Here is an 18,793-nt window from a genome sequence, read left to right as displayed (position 1 = left end):
TTCTGAAAGAGCTGCAAAATCTGGACCCCTGCAAATCAGCTGGGCTAGACAATCTGGACCCTCTCTTTCTAAAATTATCCTCCGCAATTGTTGCAACCCCTATTACTAGCCTGTTCAACCTCTCTTTCGTATCGTCTGAGATCCCTAGAGATTGGAAAGCTGCCGCAGTCATCCCCTCTTCAAAGGGGGAGACACTCTAGACCCAAACTGTTATAGACCTATATCCATCCTGCCATGCCTTTCTAAAGTCTACGTAAGACAAGTTAACCTGTCTGGGAACCTAGTCACCAGCCAGTGGAATCGCGTCACGCGAAATACAAATACCTCAAGATGCTATAACTTCAATTTCTCAAACATATGACTATTTTACACCATTTTATAGATACTCCTCTCCTGAATCGAACCACATTGTCCGATTTCAAAAAGGCTTTACAGCGAAAGCAAAACATTAGATTATGTTAGGAGAGTACATAGACAAAAATAATCACACAGCCATTTTCCAAGCAAGGACGTGTCAATAAAACCCAAAACACAGCTAAATGAAGCACTAACCTTTGACGATCCTCATCAGATGACACTCCTAGGACATTATGTTACACAATACATGTATGTTTTGTTCGATAAAGTTCATATTTATATCCAAAAACCAACATTTTACATTGGCGCGTGATGTTCAGAAAATGTATTCCCACCAAAACGGCCGGTGAATGTGCACATCAATATACAAAAATACTCATCATAAACGTTGACAAAATATATAACAATTATTTAACCTCTATGGGCTAGGCGGGACGAATTCGTCCCACCTACGTAACAGCCACTTGAAGCCTGTGGCGCGATTTTCAAAACCTTAAAAATCCTATTACTTCAATTTCTCAAACATATGACTATTTTACAGCTATTTAAAGACAAAACTCTCGTTAATCTAACCACACTGTCCGATTTCAAAAAGGCTTTACAACGAAAGCAAAACATTAGATTATGTCAACAGAGTACCAAGCCAGAAATAATCAGACACCCATTTTTCAAGCTAGCATATAATGTCACAAAAACCCAGAAAACAGCTAAATGCAACACTAACCTTTGATGATCTTCATCAGATGACAACCCTAGGACATTATGTTATACAATACATGCATGTTTTGTTCAATCAAGTTCATATTTATATCAAAAACCAGCTTTTTACATTAGCATGTGACGTTCAGAACTAGCATACCCCCCGCAAACCTCCGGGGAATTCGCTAACATTTTACTAAATTACTCACGATAAACGTTCACAAAAAGCATAACAATTATTTTAAGAATTATAGATACAGAACTCCTCTATGCACTCGATATGTCCGATTTTAAAATAGCTTTTTGGTGAAAGCACATTTTGCAATATTCTAAGTACATAGCCCAGGCATCACGGGCTAGCTATTTAGACACCCGGCAAGTTTAGCACTCACCATAATCATATTTACTATTATAAAAGTTTGATTACCTTTTGTTGTCTTCGTCAGAATGCACTCCCAGGACTGCTACTTCAATAACAAATGTTGGTTTGGTCCAAAATAATCCATCGTTATATCCGAATAGCGGCGTTTTGTTCGTGCGTTCCAGACACTATCCGAAATGGTAAAGGGTCGTGCGCATGGCGCAATTTGTGACAAAAAAATTCTAAATATTCCATTACCGTACTTCGAAGCATGTCAACCGCTGTTTAAAATCAATTTTTATGCCATTTTTCTCGTAGAAAAGCGATAATATTCCGACCGGGAATCTCCTTTTCGGCAAACAGAGGAAAAAATCACAAAGACGGGGGCGGTCAGGTCACGCGCCTAAGCCCAGAGTCCCTTGATCGGCCACTTGAGAAAGGCGATAATGTGTTTCAGCCTGGGGCTGGGATGACGACATTCAGGTTTTTCCCGGGCTCTGAGTGCCTATGGACGACGTAGGAAGTGTCACGTTAGAGCAGAGATCCTTAGTAAAAGACAGAGATGGCAAAGAAGTTCCAGAAATGGTCAGACAGGCCACTTCCTGTAAAGGAATCTCTCAGGTTTTGACCTGCCATTTGAGTTCTGTTATACTCACAGACACCATTCAAACAGTTTTAGAAACTTTAGGGTGTTTTCTATCCATATGTAATAAGTATATGCATATTCTAGTTACTGGGTAGGAGTGGTAACCAGATTAAATCGTGTACGTTTTTTTATCCAGCCGTGTCAATACTGCCCCCTAGCCCTAACAGGTTAAATAATTATAGATAGACTACCCCTGGATGCAACCGCTGTGTCAGATTATAAAATAGCTTTATGGAGAAAGCACATTTTTCAATATTCTGAGTACATAGCTCAGCCATCACGGTGAGCTATTCAGACACCCGCCAAGTTCGGGGCAACCTAAACTCAGAATTAGTATTAGAAATATTCTCTTACCTTTGCTGATCTTCATCAGAATGCACTCCCAGGACTGCTACTTCCACAAGAAATGTTTTTGTTCGAAATAATCCATATTTATGTACAAATGCCTCCGTTTTGTTTGTGCGTACAGATCACTTAACCAAAGGCATAATGCGTGAGTGCGGAACGAGAGACAAAGTCAAAATGTTCCATTACTGTACTTAGAAGCATGTCAAACGCTGTTTAAAATCAATCTTTATGGTATTTTTAACGTAAAATTGCAATAATATTCCAACCGGACAATAGCATATTCATTCAAGAAGAAAAAGAAGGAACGCGCATATCCAATCCCTTTTTTGCCAGGCAGACCACTCAGTAACTGAGCTCCTATTATCTGCCCGGTGACAGGAGAATGCTCAAACCACTTTCTGAAGGCTTTAGACAGCCAATGGAAGTGCAACATCACCCCACAGACACTGTAGCTTCGATAGAGAATCAAAAGAATAACTACAATTCTCAGACTTTCCACTTCCTGCTTGGATTTTTCTCAGGTTTTTGCCTGCCATATGAGTTCTGTTATACTCACAGACACCATTCAAACAGTTTTAGACACTTCAGAGTGTTTTCTATCCAAATCTACTAATAATATGCATATTCTAGTTTCTGGTCCAGAGTAGTAACCTGTTTAAATTGGGTATGTTTTACATCCGGCCGTGAAAATACTGCCCCCTAGCCCAGACAGGTTAAAGACAGTACTGTGCAGCCGTCTTCATCGACCTGGCCAAGGCTTTCGACTGTCAATCACCGCATTCTTATCCGCAGACTCAACAGCCTTGGTTTCTAGAATGACTGACTCGCCTGGTTCACCAACTACTTCTCAGAAAGAGTTCAGTGTGTCAAATCGGAGGGCCTCTGGCAGTCTCTATGGGGGTGCCACAGGGTTCTAATCTTGGGCCGACTATTTTCTCTGTATATATTAATGATGTCGCTCTTACTGCTGGTGATTCTCTGATCCACCTCTACGCAGACGACACCATTCTGTATACTTCTGGCCCGTCTTTGGACACTGTGTTAACAAACCTCCAGATGAGCTTCAATGCCACACAACACTCCTTCCGTGGACTCCAACTGCTCTTCAATGCTAGATGCATGCTCTTCAACCGATCGCTGCACGCACCTGCCCGCCCGACTAGCATCGCTACTCTGGACAGTTCTGACTTAGAATATTTGGACAACTACAAATACCTAGGTGTCTGGTTAGACTGTAAACTCTCCTTCCAGACTCACATTAAGCATCTCCAATCCAAAATTAAATCTAGATTTGGCTTCCTATTTCGCAACAAAGCCTCCTTCACTCATGCTGCTAAACAGTTTGCAGACGACACTTCAGTGGTAGGCTTGATTACCAACAACGACGAGACGGCCTACAGGGAGGAGGTGAGGGCCCTCGGAGTGTGGTGTCAGGAAAATAACCTCGCACTCAATGTCAACAAAACAAAAGAATGATCGTGGGCTTCAGGAAACAGCAGAGGGAGCAGCCCCCTATCTACATTGATGGGACAGTAGTGGAGATGGTGGAGAGTTTTAAGTTCCTCGGCGTACACATCACGGACAAACTGAAATAGTCCACCCACACAGACAGCGTGGTGAAGAGGGCTAAATAACGAAAAATCCGAACAGTCATAAACCACGGTTCTCCTTTACATGGATAATGCAAGTGCTAGAACATTCGTCACGAGACTAACTTCTGATAAGCAAACAGTCCACCCATAAACCTGTCTGCTCATCTGCTGACTTACTAGGCAAATCATTAATGAGTGAAAGCCAAGAAAAGGATAGAGTCTACAGTTAAAGGACTACTTAAATCCCAGTTGGCAGAAAACACTTGAGCTTGAGTTAAACGCTAGAAAAGTTGGCAAGATGACAGCATCAGAGGAGGAGCTGGAGAGGCTAAAACAGAAGCGTTCAGCAGCCCAGACTGCGTTCACTAGAAGAGCCAATTACCTCACCTCCAGAGCTAGGGCACTGGGGGAAAGTGAAATGAGAAGTGAGTGGAGGAACTTTAAAGTGGATCACTCCAGAGTCAGAGATGCAGGGTTTGAGTATGCCACGGCCCTGAGAGAAGTGGACGATGATGAAGCCAAAAAGAAGGTGGAAAACATTGACGGAAAAACAGCAGAATGTGACTGTAAGTTTGATGAAACTGAACAAGTCATCCTGATCAGATTCTGGACAAGGTTCGCTGAGGCGGAAATTACCACCCTCACTGAAGAGGCTGGATCAGCCATGGACCAGGCCGAGGACACCGATCACCACCATATGACCAGGAGGGAATGTGAATTGATTCATAGGAACCTGGAACGGGAGGTCAAAAACTTCGAACGAGGATTGGATGAGTGGAAAGATTTGATCCCTCGGTCCAAGGCAACAGAGTCAAAGGACCAGATCCGGAAGTTGAAGAAAAGGCGTGAAAAACTGTGGGATGAGTGGGCATGGAAAGGTGGTTCTCAATCCGACGACGAAGGGAAACTGGGAAAAGTGAAAATTGTGGAGCAGGAGGAGCAAGTTGGGACATACAACTACAGACCCCAGATCAGCCTAGAACGTGCACGCTTGCCCATGTTTGCTGGTAATATGAGGGATTACTACCGCTTGAAAGCTGAATGGGAGGACTTGCAACGTCTGGGAAACCCTCATGGATTGGAAAATATGAGAAAATTCCATCTCTTGGGAAGCCTAGATGAAAAAGTCAAGAGGGACCTCGTATTGTCCAGCTGTGGATCCGCCAACGACGTGTTCAACAAGTACGGAAATAAGCCAAAAATAGTGCTGCTGATTGCACAAGAAGTGCAAGGACTTTGCCCCATCAAAGGAAACCATCCAAGGAAGACAATCGAACTGATTCAAGCCGTGGAGAGAGCTCTTCGTGACCTACAAGTCTTAGGGGAGGAAGATGCTGTGAAGAACCGAGTGGTTGTGCAGTCGATTGAAAGTAAGCTTCCTGACTCCCTGAAAGAAAAGTGGTTAACACACAAAAATGACCCTGGAAGCGGGTTTTCACCACGCAACCACTTTGACTGTCTACTGCAATACTTGAAGAAGCAGGAGGACATTCTCGAGGAGCTAGACCAGCTACAGCCTAGCCCGGCGGACAATACTGAGAGGTCGAGCGAGAAGAAAAAAGAAAGGAGGGCATTCACCAGAGCCACATCAGGAAACACTCTAAAGGGCGCTCAACCAAGCTCATGCATCACATGTGGAGACAACGACCACGGAGGTAGGCTGTTCGCCTGCAAGGTCTTCAAGAAGCTCAATCTGACAGGCAAGAAGGCTCAGCTTAGGAGAGCAGGAGCATGCTTTAAGTGCTTGCGCCTTCATGGTGACGATGGCGGCTGCACACAAAAGTATCTATGCTCAAAGGATGACTGTCAGAAAGAGGGCTCTTCAGACCACAATTACTTGCTCTGTCCAAAGTCACAGATCAAGAAGAAAGAGGAAAAGAGCAGAGAGCAGAGCGATGCAAAATTGGGGAAAAGAGGGCTTGGACTAACCAACAAACAGGAGGAGCTCCTTGCCAAACTTTCTCCAGAGCTGCGAGCAGAGTTCAAAGAAGCCTTTTCAAATAAGATCACGACAAAAGTGTGTGCTAGCATTGGTTGTGAGCCAAAAGAGTGCCCTGTCATAATGATGCTGTTGGATGTGACGACAAACTCTGGCCAGCTAGTCGGTACGTTGATTGATCTCGCTTCAGATACTAATTATATCTCTAATAAAGCAGCAGAGCGTCTCAAGCTAAATGGTGAGAACATTAAGTTGATTGTCCAAGGTGTTGGAGGGATGGAGAAAACCATTACTACCATGAAGTATACCCTGAGGCTGAGAGTAAAAACTCCCAGAGGTACAATGGCAGAGCACAAACTCCTCTGTTACGGCTTGGAAGATGTTGCGAAAGTGAACCAAGCAGTCACGCCACAGCAACTGCAGAAGTTCTTTCCAAATGTTCAACTCAAGGACTTGGTCCGGCCCGAAAAGATCGACCTGTTGATTAGCCACAGGGAGGGTCGCCTGGTCCCACAGCCAGTCAGAGTAGTTGGAGACCTCGTCCTCTGGGATGGTCCCCTTGGGAAGACTGTTGGTGGAACGCATCCTGACCTCTTTGAAGTGATAGACCTAGCAGTGCACAGGTCTGAAACACATTTCGCTAGGTCAATGAGAACAGCTTCAAGGGCGTACAAAGAGATTCTCGTGAAGACGGGAGGACCCAGTGAAGTTTCGGTGGAAGAAGACGACGCAATCCTCCGAAACACTGCAACTACCAACAAATACGTTTTTGAATGGTTCAAGTGGGACAGTATTGGCGCCGCCTGTGATCCTCAGTGTGGTGGCTGCAGATGCGGTAGGTGCCCCCCTGGAGGAAAGGAAATGACCCTAGGAGAGGAAAGAGACTTGGAGAAAATAAAGGAATGTCTGACCTACGTGCAAGCTGACAAGCACAGCAAATCCCCTCACTGGGACGCAGCTTACCCGTGGAAAGGAGACCCCACAACGCTGCCTGACAATCGACGTGCAGTGGAAGCGACCTTTTTAAACACTGAGCAACGACTGGAGAGGGAGCTGGAATGGAAGGCTGCGTACAGAGAGCAAATCCACGATATGGTCTCAAGAGGGGCTGCCTTTAAAGTCACCCAGGAGGAAATCGATAGCTGGAAGGGACCTAAGTGGTATATCAGTCATTTAGTTGCTCCTAATCCTCACTCAACCACTACCCCGTAAGAATTGTCTGGAACAGTAGCCAAGAATTCATGGGAATAAGTTTAACCTGTTAGGGCTAGGGGGCAGCATTGACACGGCTGGATAAAAAACATACCCGATTTAATCTGGTTACCACTCCTACTCAGTAACTAGAATATGCATATACTTATTACATATGGATAGAAAACACCCTAAATTTTCTAAAACTGTTTGAATGGTGTCTGTGAGTATAACAGAACTCAAATGGCAGGTCAAAACCTGAGAGATTCCTTTACAGGAAGTGGCCTGTCTGACCATTTCTGGAACTTCTTTGCCATCTCTATCATTTACTAAGGATCTCTGCTCTAACGTGACACTTCCCACGTCGTCCATAGGCTCTCATAGCCCGGGAAAAAAGAGAATGTCGTCATTCCAGCCCCAGGCTGAAACACATTATCGCCTTTCTCAAGTGGCCCATCAAGAGACACTAGCTGATGCGCGTGACCCCGACCGCCCCCGCCTTTGGGATTTTTTCCTCTGTTTGCCGAAAAGGAGATTCCCTGTCGGAATTTTATCGCTTTTCTACGAGAAAAATGACGTAAAAATTGATTTTAAACAGCGGTTGACATGCTTCGACGTACGGCAATTGAATACTTTGAATTTTATTGTCAGGAATTGCGCCAAGCGCGCGACACTTCTTTACTATTTCGGATAGTGTCTGGAACGCACGAACAAAACGCCGCTATTCGGATATAACGATGGATTATTTTGGACCAAACCAACATTTTGTTATTGAAGTAGACGTCCTGGGTGTGCATTCTGACGAAGACAACAAAAGGTAATGACATTTTTATAATAGTAAATATGATTATGGTGAGTGCTAAACTTGCCGGGTGTCTAAATAGCGAGCCCGTGATGCCTGGGCTATATACTTAGAATATTGCAAAATGTGCTTTCACCAAAAAGCTATTTTAAAATCGGACATATCGAGTGCATAGAGGAGGTCTGTATCTATAATTCTTAAAATAATTGTTATGCTTTTTGTGAACGTTTATCGTGAGTAATTTAGTAAAATGTTAGCGAATTCCCCGTAAGTTTGCGGGGGGTATGCTAGTTCTGAACGTCACATGCTAATGTAAAAAGCTGGTTTTTGATATAAATATGAACTTGATTGAACAAAACATGCATGTATTGTATAACATAATGTCCTAGGGTTGTCATCTGATGAAGATCATCAAAGGTGAGTGCTGCATTTAGCTGTCTTCTGGGTTTTGGTGACATTATATGCTGGCTTGAAAAATGGGTGTCTGATTATTTCTGGCTTGGTACTCTGCTGACATAATCTAATGTTTTGCTTTCGTTGTAAAGCCTTTTTGAAATCGGACAGTGTGGTTAGATTAACGAGAGTCTTATCTTTAAATGGCTGTAAAATAGTCATATGTTTGAGAAATTGAAGTAATAGGATTTTGAAGATTTTGAAAATCGCGCCACAGGCTGGCAGTGGATGTTACGTAGGTGGGACGAATTCGTCCCGCCGGTCCCATAGAGGTTAAATGACCTACTGTACAAGGGTCCTGATGTCATAAATCAGATAATGGGCGTGCTTCTGAGATTCAGGACTGGGTTGTACGCCGCACTGGGCGATGTGAAAAAAATGTACAACTCTGTCTGGCTAGAAGACAAATAAGTACACCTCCATAGATTCCTCTGGAGAGACAATCCTGAGGAGGTGATCGAAGTCTTTGCTGTCGTCAGGGTCAACATTGGCGATAAACCTGCTGGTTGTATCGCCCAGGTGGCAATGAGAGAAACAGCCAACCTGCCCCAATTTGCAGCCATGGTTGAGGAGCGCAGAGTTGTGGTAGAAGATAGTTATGTGGATGACATCTTGACGTCCCACAATGACTTGCAGATACTGGAGAAAATCACCAAAGGAGTGGAAAAGATCTTAACCTCTCTGGGCTAGGCGGGACGAAATCGTCCCACCTACGCAACAGCCAGTGTAATCCCGTGGCGCGATTTTCAAATACCTTAGAAATGCTATTACTTCAATTTCTCAAACATATGACTATTTTACACCATTTTAACCTCTATGGGCTATGTGGGACGCAAGCGTCCCACCCCTGGTACACCCTATCAACAACAGGTGAAATATCAAGAGCGCCAAATTTGAAAACAATTAAATGTCATAATTCAAATTTCTCAAACATACAACTATCTTACACCCTTTGAAAGATAAACATCTCCTTAATCTAACCACGTTGTCCGATTTCAAAAAGGCTTTACGGCGAAAGCATTAAGTTAGATTATGTTAGGAGAGTACATTGACAATAGCTGTGTGTAATGCTTTGTCAATTCAAAGACAGGCATCACCAAAAGCAGAAAACCAGCTAAAATTATGCACTAACCTTTGACAATCTCCATCAGATGACACTCCTAGGACATTATGTTAGACAATACATGCATTTTTTGTTCTATCAAGTTCATATTTATATCCAAAAACAGCGTTTTACTATGGCGTTGATGTTGAGGAAATCGTTTCCCTCCAATAACCGCCAGTCAATCAGCACAACAAATTAAATAATTACTATTCGAAAACATTGGTAAAATATTATATTGTCATTCAAAGAATTATAGATTTACATCTCTTGAACGCAACCCGATTGCCAGATTTAAAAATAACCTTACTGGGAAATCACACTTTGCAATAATCTGAGCACTGCGCCCAGAAAAATACGCTTTGCGATACAGACTAACCGCCATGTTGGAGAGATCTAAAATCGAAAATACTATGTAAATAATCCATTACCTTTGATTCTCTTCATCAGATGTCACTTCCAGGAATCCCAGGTCCATAACAAATGTAGTTTTGTTCGAAAAAGCTAATAATTTATGTCCAAAAAGCTCCGTGTTGTTAGCACATGATCTATGCCCGCCGGACTTCTCTTCATGAACGAGGGGAAAAAAAATATTTACCTTCATTCAAACATGTCAAACGTTGTATAGCATAAATCATTAGTGCCTTTTTTAACCAGAACATGAATAATATTCAAGGGGGACGATTGCATTCTCTTTTAAAACGTATTGGAACGAGAGTACCCAACATGAACTCGCGCGCCAGAGTCTAATCGGCCACCACCGTTCCAAGGCTCTTGTTCGGTCAGATCTCACAGTATAAGACTCAAAAGACTTTGTAAAGACTGGTGACATCTAGTGGAAGCCATAGGAAGTGCTCAACGATTAATAAGCCCCTGTGTGTTTCAATGGCATAGGCTTAAAGGTAATTCAACACATCAGGTATCCACTTCCTGTCAGAATTTGTATCAGGGTTTTGACTGCCATATGAGTTCTGTTATACTTACAGACACCATTCAAACAGTTTTAGAAAATTCAGTGTTTGCTATCCAAACCTGAACAATAATATGCATATTCTAGCTTCTGAGTTGGTGTAGGAGGCAGTTAAAAATGGGCACATATTTTTTTTCAAAATTCTCAATACTGCCCCCTAGCCCCAACAGGTTTTAACCGGTATGCTAGTTCTGAACGTCACATGCTAATGTAAAAAGCTGGTTTTTGATATAAATATGAACTTGATTGAACAAAACATGCATGTATTGTATAACATAATGTCCTAGGGTTGTCATCTGATGAAGATCATCAAAGGTGAGTGCTGCATTTAGCTGTCTTCTGGGTTTTGGTGACATTATATGCTGGCTTGAAAAATGGGTGTCTGATTATTTCTGGCTTGGTACTCTGCTGACATAATCTAATGTTTTGCTTTCGTTGTAAAGCCTTTTTGAAATCGGACAGTGTGGTTAGATTAACGAGAGTCTTGTCTTTAAATGGCTGTAAAATAGTCATATGTTTGAGAAATTGAAGTAATAGGATTTTTAAGGTTTTGAAAATCGCGCCACAGGCTGGCAGTGGCTGTTACGTAGGTGGGATGCAAGCGTCCCACCTAGCCCATAGAGGTTAAAGGCTGGAGGCTTCTCCCTTAACCTCTTGGGGCTAGGTGGGACGCTAGCGTGCCACCTGTGGTGCACTCCATCAACAGCAGGTGCATTTCAAGAGCGGCAAATTTGAATCCAAATAAATGTCAAAATTCAAATTTTTCAAAAATACAACTATGTTACACCATTTGAAAGATAAACATCTCCTTAATCTAACCACGTTTTACGATTTCAAAAAGGTTTTACGGCGAAAGCATAAATTTAGAGTATGTTAGGACAGTACATTTACAAGAGTTGTGTGTAATGTTTTGTCAAGTCAAAGACAGGGTCACCAAAACCATAAAACCAGCTAAAATGATACACTAACCTTTTACAATCTCCATCAGATGACACTCCTAGGACATTATGTTAGACAATGCATGCATTTTTAGTTCTATCAAGTTCATATTTATATACAAAAACAGCGTTTTACTATGGCATTGATGTTGAGGAAATCGTTTCCCTCCAATAACCGGCAGTCAAGTCAGCGTCAGAAATTAAATAATTAAAATTAGAAAACATTGTTAAAATATTATATTGTCATTTAAAGAATTATAGATTTACATCTTTTGAACGCAATCAACTTGCCAGATTTAAAAATAACCTTACTGGGAAATCACACTTTGCAATAATCTGAGCACTGTGCCCAGAAAAATACGCGTTGCGATACAGACTAGACGTCATGTTGGGGAGATCTAAAATCGAAAATACTATGTAAATAATCCATTACCTTTGATTCTCTTCATCAGATGTCACTTCCAGGTATCACAGGTCCATAACGAATGTAGTTTTGTTCAAAAAAGCTCATCATTTATGTCCAAAAATCTCCGTCTCGTTAGCACATGATGTAAGCCAGCCGGACTTCTCGTCATGAACGAGGGGAAAAAATATATTTCCGTTCGTTCAAACATGTCAAACGTTGTATAGCATAAATCATTAGGGCCTTTTTTAACCAGAACATGAATAATATTCAAGGTGGACGAATGCATAGCCTTTTATAACGTATTGGAACGAGGGTACCCAACATGAAGTAGCGCGCCAGGTGTCTAATGGGACATCACCGTTCCATGGCTCTTGTTCGGTCAGATCTCCCTCCAGAAGACTCAAAACACTTTGTAAAGGCTGGTGACATCTAGTGGAAGCAATAGGAAGTGCCAAAATATTCCTAAACCCCTGTGTCTTTCAATGGGATAGCTTTAAAGTCAATACAACACATCAGGTATCCACTTCCTGTCAGAAAATGTCTCAGGGTTTTGCCTGCCAAATGAGTTCTGTTATACTCACAGACACCATTCAAACAGTTTTGGAAACTTTAGAGTGTTTTCTATCCATATATAATAAGTATATGCATATTCTAGTTACTGGGTAGGATTAGTAACCAGATTAAATCGGGTACATTTTTTTTATCCAGACGTGCAAATGCTGCCCCCTAGACCCAACAGGTTAAGCCATGGGTCTTATCAGGCCAAAGTGGGAGGTCTGCAACCACAACTGATGCCATTATCAGTAAGACAACGGTGAGTGTGCCCAAAACGCTGGTGTTACCCAACCAGATGCAGGATGAAGAGAGCAAAGCACTTGGAGTTGGCTATGAACCAGAGACCAACAAACTTCGTGTGATGACCTCTGTACATTTCTCAAAGAAGAGAGGAAAGATGAGAACAGGAGTCGATTTGCGCGAAGAGGAAGTCAGAGGTAAAACTCCAAACCCATTGACCCGTCGGATGCTGCTAAGCCAGATCGCTGGATTCTACGACCCCATTGGTCTTGCCACACCCGCAAAGCAGAAAGGGGTTATGCTTGTGAGAGAAGCTTACCAAGAAGCGAGTATAAGCAGTCCAGTTAAGGACACTTGGGATGACCCACTCTCACCAAAACTACGAGAGGCTTCCATAAGACTCCTCGAAGAATATGTGAGACTTGCCCAGATAAGGTTCGAAAGAAGCCTCACACCAACTGGAGCCATAGGCCATCCAATGGGAGTCACGTTTTCAGATGGGAGTGAGGCTTCCTACGGTGTGGTGCTCTATCTCCGTTGGGAGACGCAGAATGGGGTCATAGTGAGGCTGGATGAGTCAAAAGCACTTGACCCCCAACTCCCTTATCCTGGGGCGCACCGGACAGGGAGGTGACATACACGGAATCGACATGGAAACCCGCTCTTGGCACAGGCTGAGGGCTGTCCAGGCTGGAGTCGACAGGTTCTGGAAGAAATGGAGCGAACTGGCAGGACCAAACTTGTTCATACGACACAAGTGGCACCGAGCAGAGAGAAGTATCAAGGTTGGAGACGTAGTCTGGATTGCGGACCAGAACGCTCTGAGGGGGCAGTTCCGGCTCGGCCGGGTTGCTACAACATATCCAGACGAGAAGGGGGTTGTCCGGGATGCGGACATAACAACCTGCATGGGTCTTCCTGCTCCCATGGTTCCCAGGGCCCGGAGAAAGGACTCTACCATGCACACGAAAATCGTCATTCGCAGGGATGTGAGGAGGTTGGTGATCTTGATTCCTGCTGAAGACCAAGAGGAGGTAAGATAAGTCCTCGCCATGGGTACCCAAAGACTGTGACTCTGTGTTCTTTGCTTAGCTAGCGGGTAACCCTGGGAGGCAACTGAGTGCTTCGAGGGCAAACCTACACTCAGTAGGAGGAAAGGTGGTGGAGGCTACCTTTTTTAGTTAATACATGTTTGTAAAAGCCTACAAAGACTGGACTTTAGTTTGAAATTCTCACTGAGAGACTCAAGATACTGAGCCCTCCTTGGATCTTCGATCAGTCGGCCAAGTGGGAGGTGTTGAGATTTCTAGCTCACTCAGGAAAAGAAAAAATATATATATATAAATAGATAAAAGAGAAGCAAATGGGTCTGATGTGTTCAATTAAATGGGGAACGAGTAATTTCTTTAAGTTTCTTAGATGCTCATATGTTACGTTATGTGCGCATGCGTAGCTTCACTAGAGACTTAAATTACAGCACCTGGTAATCACTTCACCGTAGACAATCATCAGGAGCACACAGCCCGTTGGTATGTAACTGCGAACTACTCAGTCTAGCATTGATGTTTAAGTCACTTATATGTTTGTGCACTGAACGTTTACCTCACTGTGTCGGTGTTAGTTGGCCGGGAGTAACTTGTAGCTCGCTGGGTGCGGTAGCTCAGCGAACCAGATGCTATATAGCATTAGGCTATTATTATCAGCCATTTGCATTGTGCTGATTGTTCGGAGCACTCTGCTGGTTTCTGGTGGCGGTGGTGATAGCGGTGGTTTGGTTCGGTGATCCCTGGTGGAGTGCCGCATTGTTGCGTTTGTGTGTAAATCCTTTGGACGAGGCATGTGGTGGCATGGGTTCTGTGTCATGTGACAGCGTCCATAGCAACCTGTGACGGCAGAGTCACTGTGCGCATGCTCCTCTGGCGCTGGGCATTCTGGGTGATGTAGTCGGTGCTGTTTTAAGCCAGATTCGCCACATCTTTGATGGTGTTGCAGGCTTATTTGATTTATTATTTACATTATTATTATTATTATATTACTTGAATAATATACTAAATAATATATCTGAATAATATATTGTCATTACTTGTTTGTTGTATTTCAGGTTTATGACCTGTGGTCATTTGATTTAAAATAAAATTAAGGACACACACGAGTCATGACATTGTGTGCTTCCTGGTGAGCCTTTTCGGAGGGCTAAATAATGAAAAATCCGAACAATGCCACTTTATATCATGTTCTCATAACCTACATATCTTATATGTATATACTGTACTCTATGCCATCCTGATGTAATGTATCACTAGCCACCATAAACAACGCCACTTTATATGTTTTCATACCCTACAATAATCATCTCATATGTATATACTGTACTCCATACCATCTATTACATCTTGCCTACACCGTTCGGCCATCACTCATTTATATATTTTTATGTACATATTCGTATTCATTCCTTTACACTTGTGTGTACAATGTAGTTGTGGTGGAATTGGTAGATTACTTGTTAGATATTACTGCATGGTCGGAACTAGAAGCACAAGCATTTTGCTACACTTGCATTAACACCTGCTAACCATGTGTATGTGACAAAGAAATTTGATTTGATTTGACATACCCTTGTAAAACTGACTATCCTATCGATCCTTGACTTAGGCGATGTCATTTACAAAATAGCCCCCAACACTCCACTCAGCAAATTAGATGTAGTCTATCACAGTGCCATCCGTTTTGTCACCAAAGCCCCATACACTACCCACCACTGCGACCTGAATGCTCTTGTTGGCTGGCCCTTGCTTCATATTCGTCACCAAACCCACGGGCTCCAGGTCATCTATAAGTCTTTGCTAGGTAAAGCCCCGCCTTATCTCAGCTCACTGGTCACCATAGCAAAACCCACCCATAGCATGCGCTCCAGCAGGTATATTTCACTGGTCATCCCCAAAGCCAACTCCTGCTTTGGCCGCCTTTCCTTCCAGTTCTCTGCTGCCAATGACTGGAATGGATTGCAAAAATCACTGAAGCTGGAGACTTATATCTCCCTCACTAACTTTAAGCATCAGCTGTCAGAGCAGCTTACCGATCACTGCACTTGTACACAGCCCATCTGTAAATAGCCCACCCAACTACCTCATCCCCATATTGTTATTTATTTTTGCTCTTTTGCACCCCAGTATCTCTACTTGCACATCATCATCTGGTACACTGGTATCTCCAGTGTTAATGCAAATTGTCATTATTTCGACACTGTGGCCTATTTATTGCCTTACCTCCCTAATCTTACTACAATTGCACACACTGTATATAGATTTTTCTATTGTGTTATTGACTGTACATTTGTTTATCCTATGTGTAACTCTGTGTTGTTGTTTTTGTCGCACTGCTTTGCTTTATCTTGGCCAGGTCGCAGTTGTAAATGAGAACTTGTTCTTAACTGGCCTACCTGGTTAAATAAAGATGAAATAAATACAAATTTAAAAAGAAAAAAAAGAGTAGCGGCTAAAGATACAAAACCTTGGACCCCCAAAAAATCGAATTGTGACTTTTGTTCCTTCTTGTTTTTCTTTGAGCAGTTTACAACAAGCCGCAACATTAAAACACGTGTAACTGTATGTCTTTTTCCCAGACATGACCATACATCACTGAATGAGAGCAAATTTAACTTGGAAAGTAAGGCTTACATTCAGCATAAATATTAATAGACATTACCGCCTATTGTATCTCTGCGTTTATAGGTCCAAGATGCATTAATATGTACTAATGCTGTTTGGTTGATTATGTTAGGCAGACAACTGACTACTTATATTCCACATTTTTGCAATATCAGAGCTTGCAATATTTGGGTTCCATGAGTTCATGCGGCCCATCCGCCACTTTTTTAGTTTAAGGGGTGTGTCACAATATCTATAAATGTAACCACTTTTGCAGTTATATATTTTTCCACAACCAGCCATTGCATGAATTAAGAATGTAAAAAAACATGGTTGTGTTTTGTTCTACTTTGGGTAAGGGTATCTCAAAAACTAGCCTATTAGGCTTTGCCTGCCTGCCCAGGTCCTCTTAATTACAAACATACTGGAGATATTTTAACCAAAAACTTTTTTCTCCTCACAAACACATTCACTTAAATCTCTTGTACACAAGATGAAGAGACTCAGAGGTAGTTGTGAGTTCTGTCTTCATAGTTGTGTCCTCATTGGTTCCTATGTGTCTAGATTAAGTGCGCGCGCGCGTGTGTGTGTGTGTGTGTGTTTGTTCCCTCCACCCTCCAGCTCCCCGAACTTGTTCCTTCTGGAGTGTAGACACAACAGCACTGGCTCTCACTGACATCTGCTGGGAAACACAGCTCTAACCTTACACACCCTCAACCTTCCCTTTCAAAGCCATTGCACAGCATTACTTCAGCAATATGGATACTCACACACACACACACACGCATGCGCACCCACACACACACACACGCACGCGCGCACACACACACACACACACACACACTCAGAATCCCAGCCTTGCAGTCAGTGTCCGTCCAACAGGAGTAGGGAGCATGCACCACAGGAATGCAACTCTCTCTCCAGTCCTGTGTGTGTGTGTGTGTGTGTGTGTGGACGTGTTTATAAAAATAACTATTGACCAACTGGGGGCATTTTGTTGGTCTCCACAAGGTGAAATGCTATTTCTATGGGGATTAGGGTTAAGGTTAGAATTAGTGTTATAATTAGGTTTACAGGTTAGTTTTAGGGTTAAGGTTACGTTTTTTTTTGGATAAGGTTAGGGTTAGGGTAAGAGTATGGGGTTAGGTTTACGGGTTAGGGAAAATAGGATTTTGAATGGGACTGAATTGTGTGTCCCCACAAGGTTAGCTGTACAAGACAGTCTGTATGAGCGTGTGCGTGTGTGCGTGTATGAGAGTGAGCGGGAGTTATTAAAAATCTGTAATGCACAGTATATGAGAAAGTAATCCCATTGTAGACTAATATTTTGTTTATGAGCATCTAAATTGTACTGTATGAGTTGTTAATCTACTGTAGATTGTTCTTGCACAGTTTTAATGATAATCATTTCAGAACACTTTGTTATTGACAATGAGATTTGGGGAGATTTTTCAAACAAAAAACTACAGACTATCTGAGAGTTACACTCTCCATGTCATGCACTACACCCGAATCAAATCAAAATGTATTTGTCACGTGCGCCGAATACAACAGGTGTAGACCTTAGAGTGAAATGCTTACTTACAGGCTCTAACCAATAGTACAAAAAAGGCATTAGGTGAACAATAGGTAAGTAAAGAAATAAAAACAACAGTAAAAAGACAGTGAAAAATAACAGTAGTGAGGCTATATACAGTAGCGAGGATATAAAAGTAGCGAGGCAACATACAGACACCAGTTAGTCGGGCTGATTGAGGTAGTATGTACATGTAGATATGGTTAAAGTGACTGTGCATATATGATGAACAGAGAGTAGCAGTAGCGTAAAAGAGGGGTTGGTGGGTGGCGGGACACAATGCAGATAGCCCGGTTAGCCAATGTGCGGGAGTACTGGTTGGTCAGGCCAATTGAGGTAGTATGTACATGAATGTATAGTTAAAGTGACTATGCATATATGATAAACAGAGAGTAGCAGCAGCGTAAAATAGGGGTTGGGGGGCACACAATGCAGATAGTCCAGGTAGCCATTTGATTACCTGTTCAGGAGTCTTACGGCTTGGGGGTAAAAACCGATGAGAAGCCTTTTTGTCCAAGACTTGGCACTCCGGTACCGCTTGCCATGCAGTAGTAGATTGAACAGTCTATGGCTGGGGTCTTTGACAATTTTTAGGGCCTTCCTCTGATACCGCCTGGTGTAAAGGTCCTGGATGGCAGGCAGTTTAGCCCCAGTGATGTACTGGGCCGTATGCACTACCCTCCATAGTGCCTTGCAGTCGGAGGCCGAGCAATTGCCGTACCAGGGAGTGATGCAACCAGTCAGGATGCTCTTGATGTTGCAGCTGTGGAACCTTTTGAGGATCTCAGGACCCATGCCAAATCTTTTTTGTTTCCTGAGGGGGAATAGGCTTTGTCGTGCCCTCTTCACAACTGTCTTGGTGTGTTTGGACCATTCTAGTTTGTTGGTGATGTGGACACCAAGGAACTTGAAGCTCTCAACCTGTTCCACTACAGCCCCGTCAATGAGAATGGGGGCGTGCTCGGTCC

The sequence above is a fragment of the Salmo salar genome, chromosome 01, assembly GCF_965601325.2.
Source record: "Salmo salar chromosome 01, fSalSal1, whole genome shotgun sequence".
NCBI lineage: Eukaryota > Metazoa > Chordata > Actinopteri > Salmoniformes > Salmonidae > Salmo > Salmo salar.
This window is presented reverse-complemented; position numbering follows the sequence as displayed.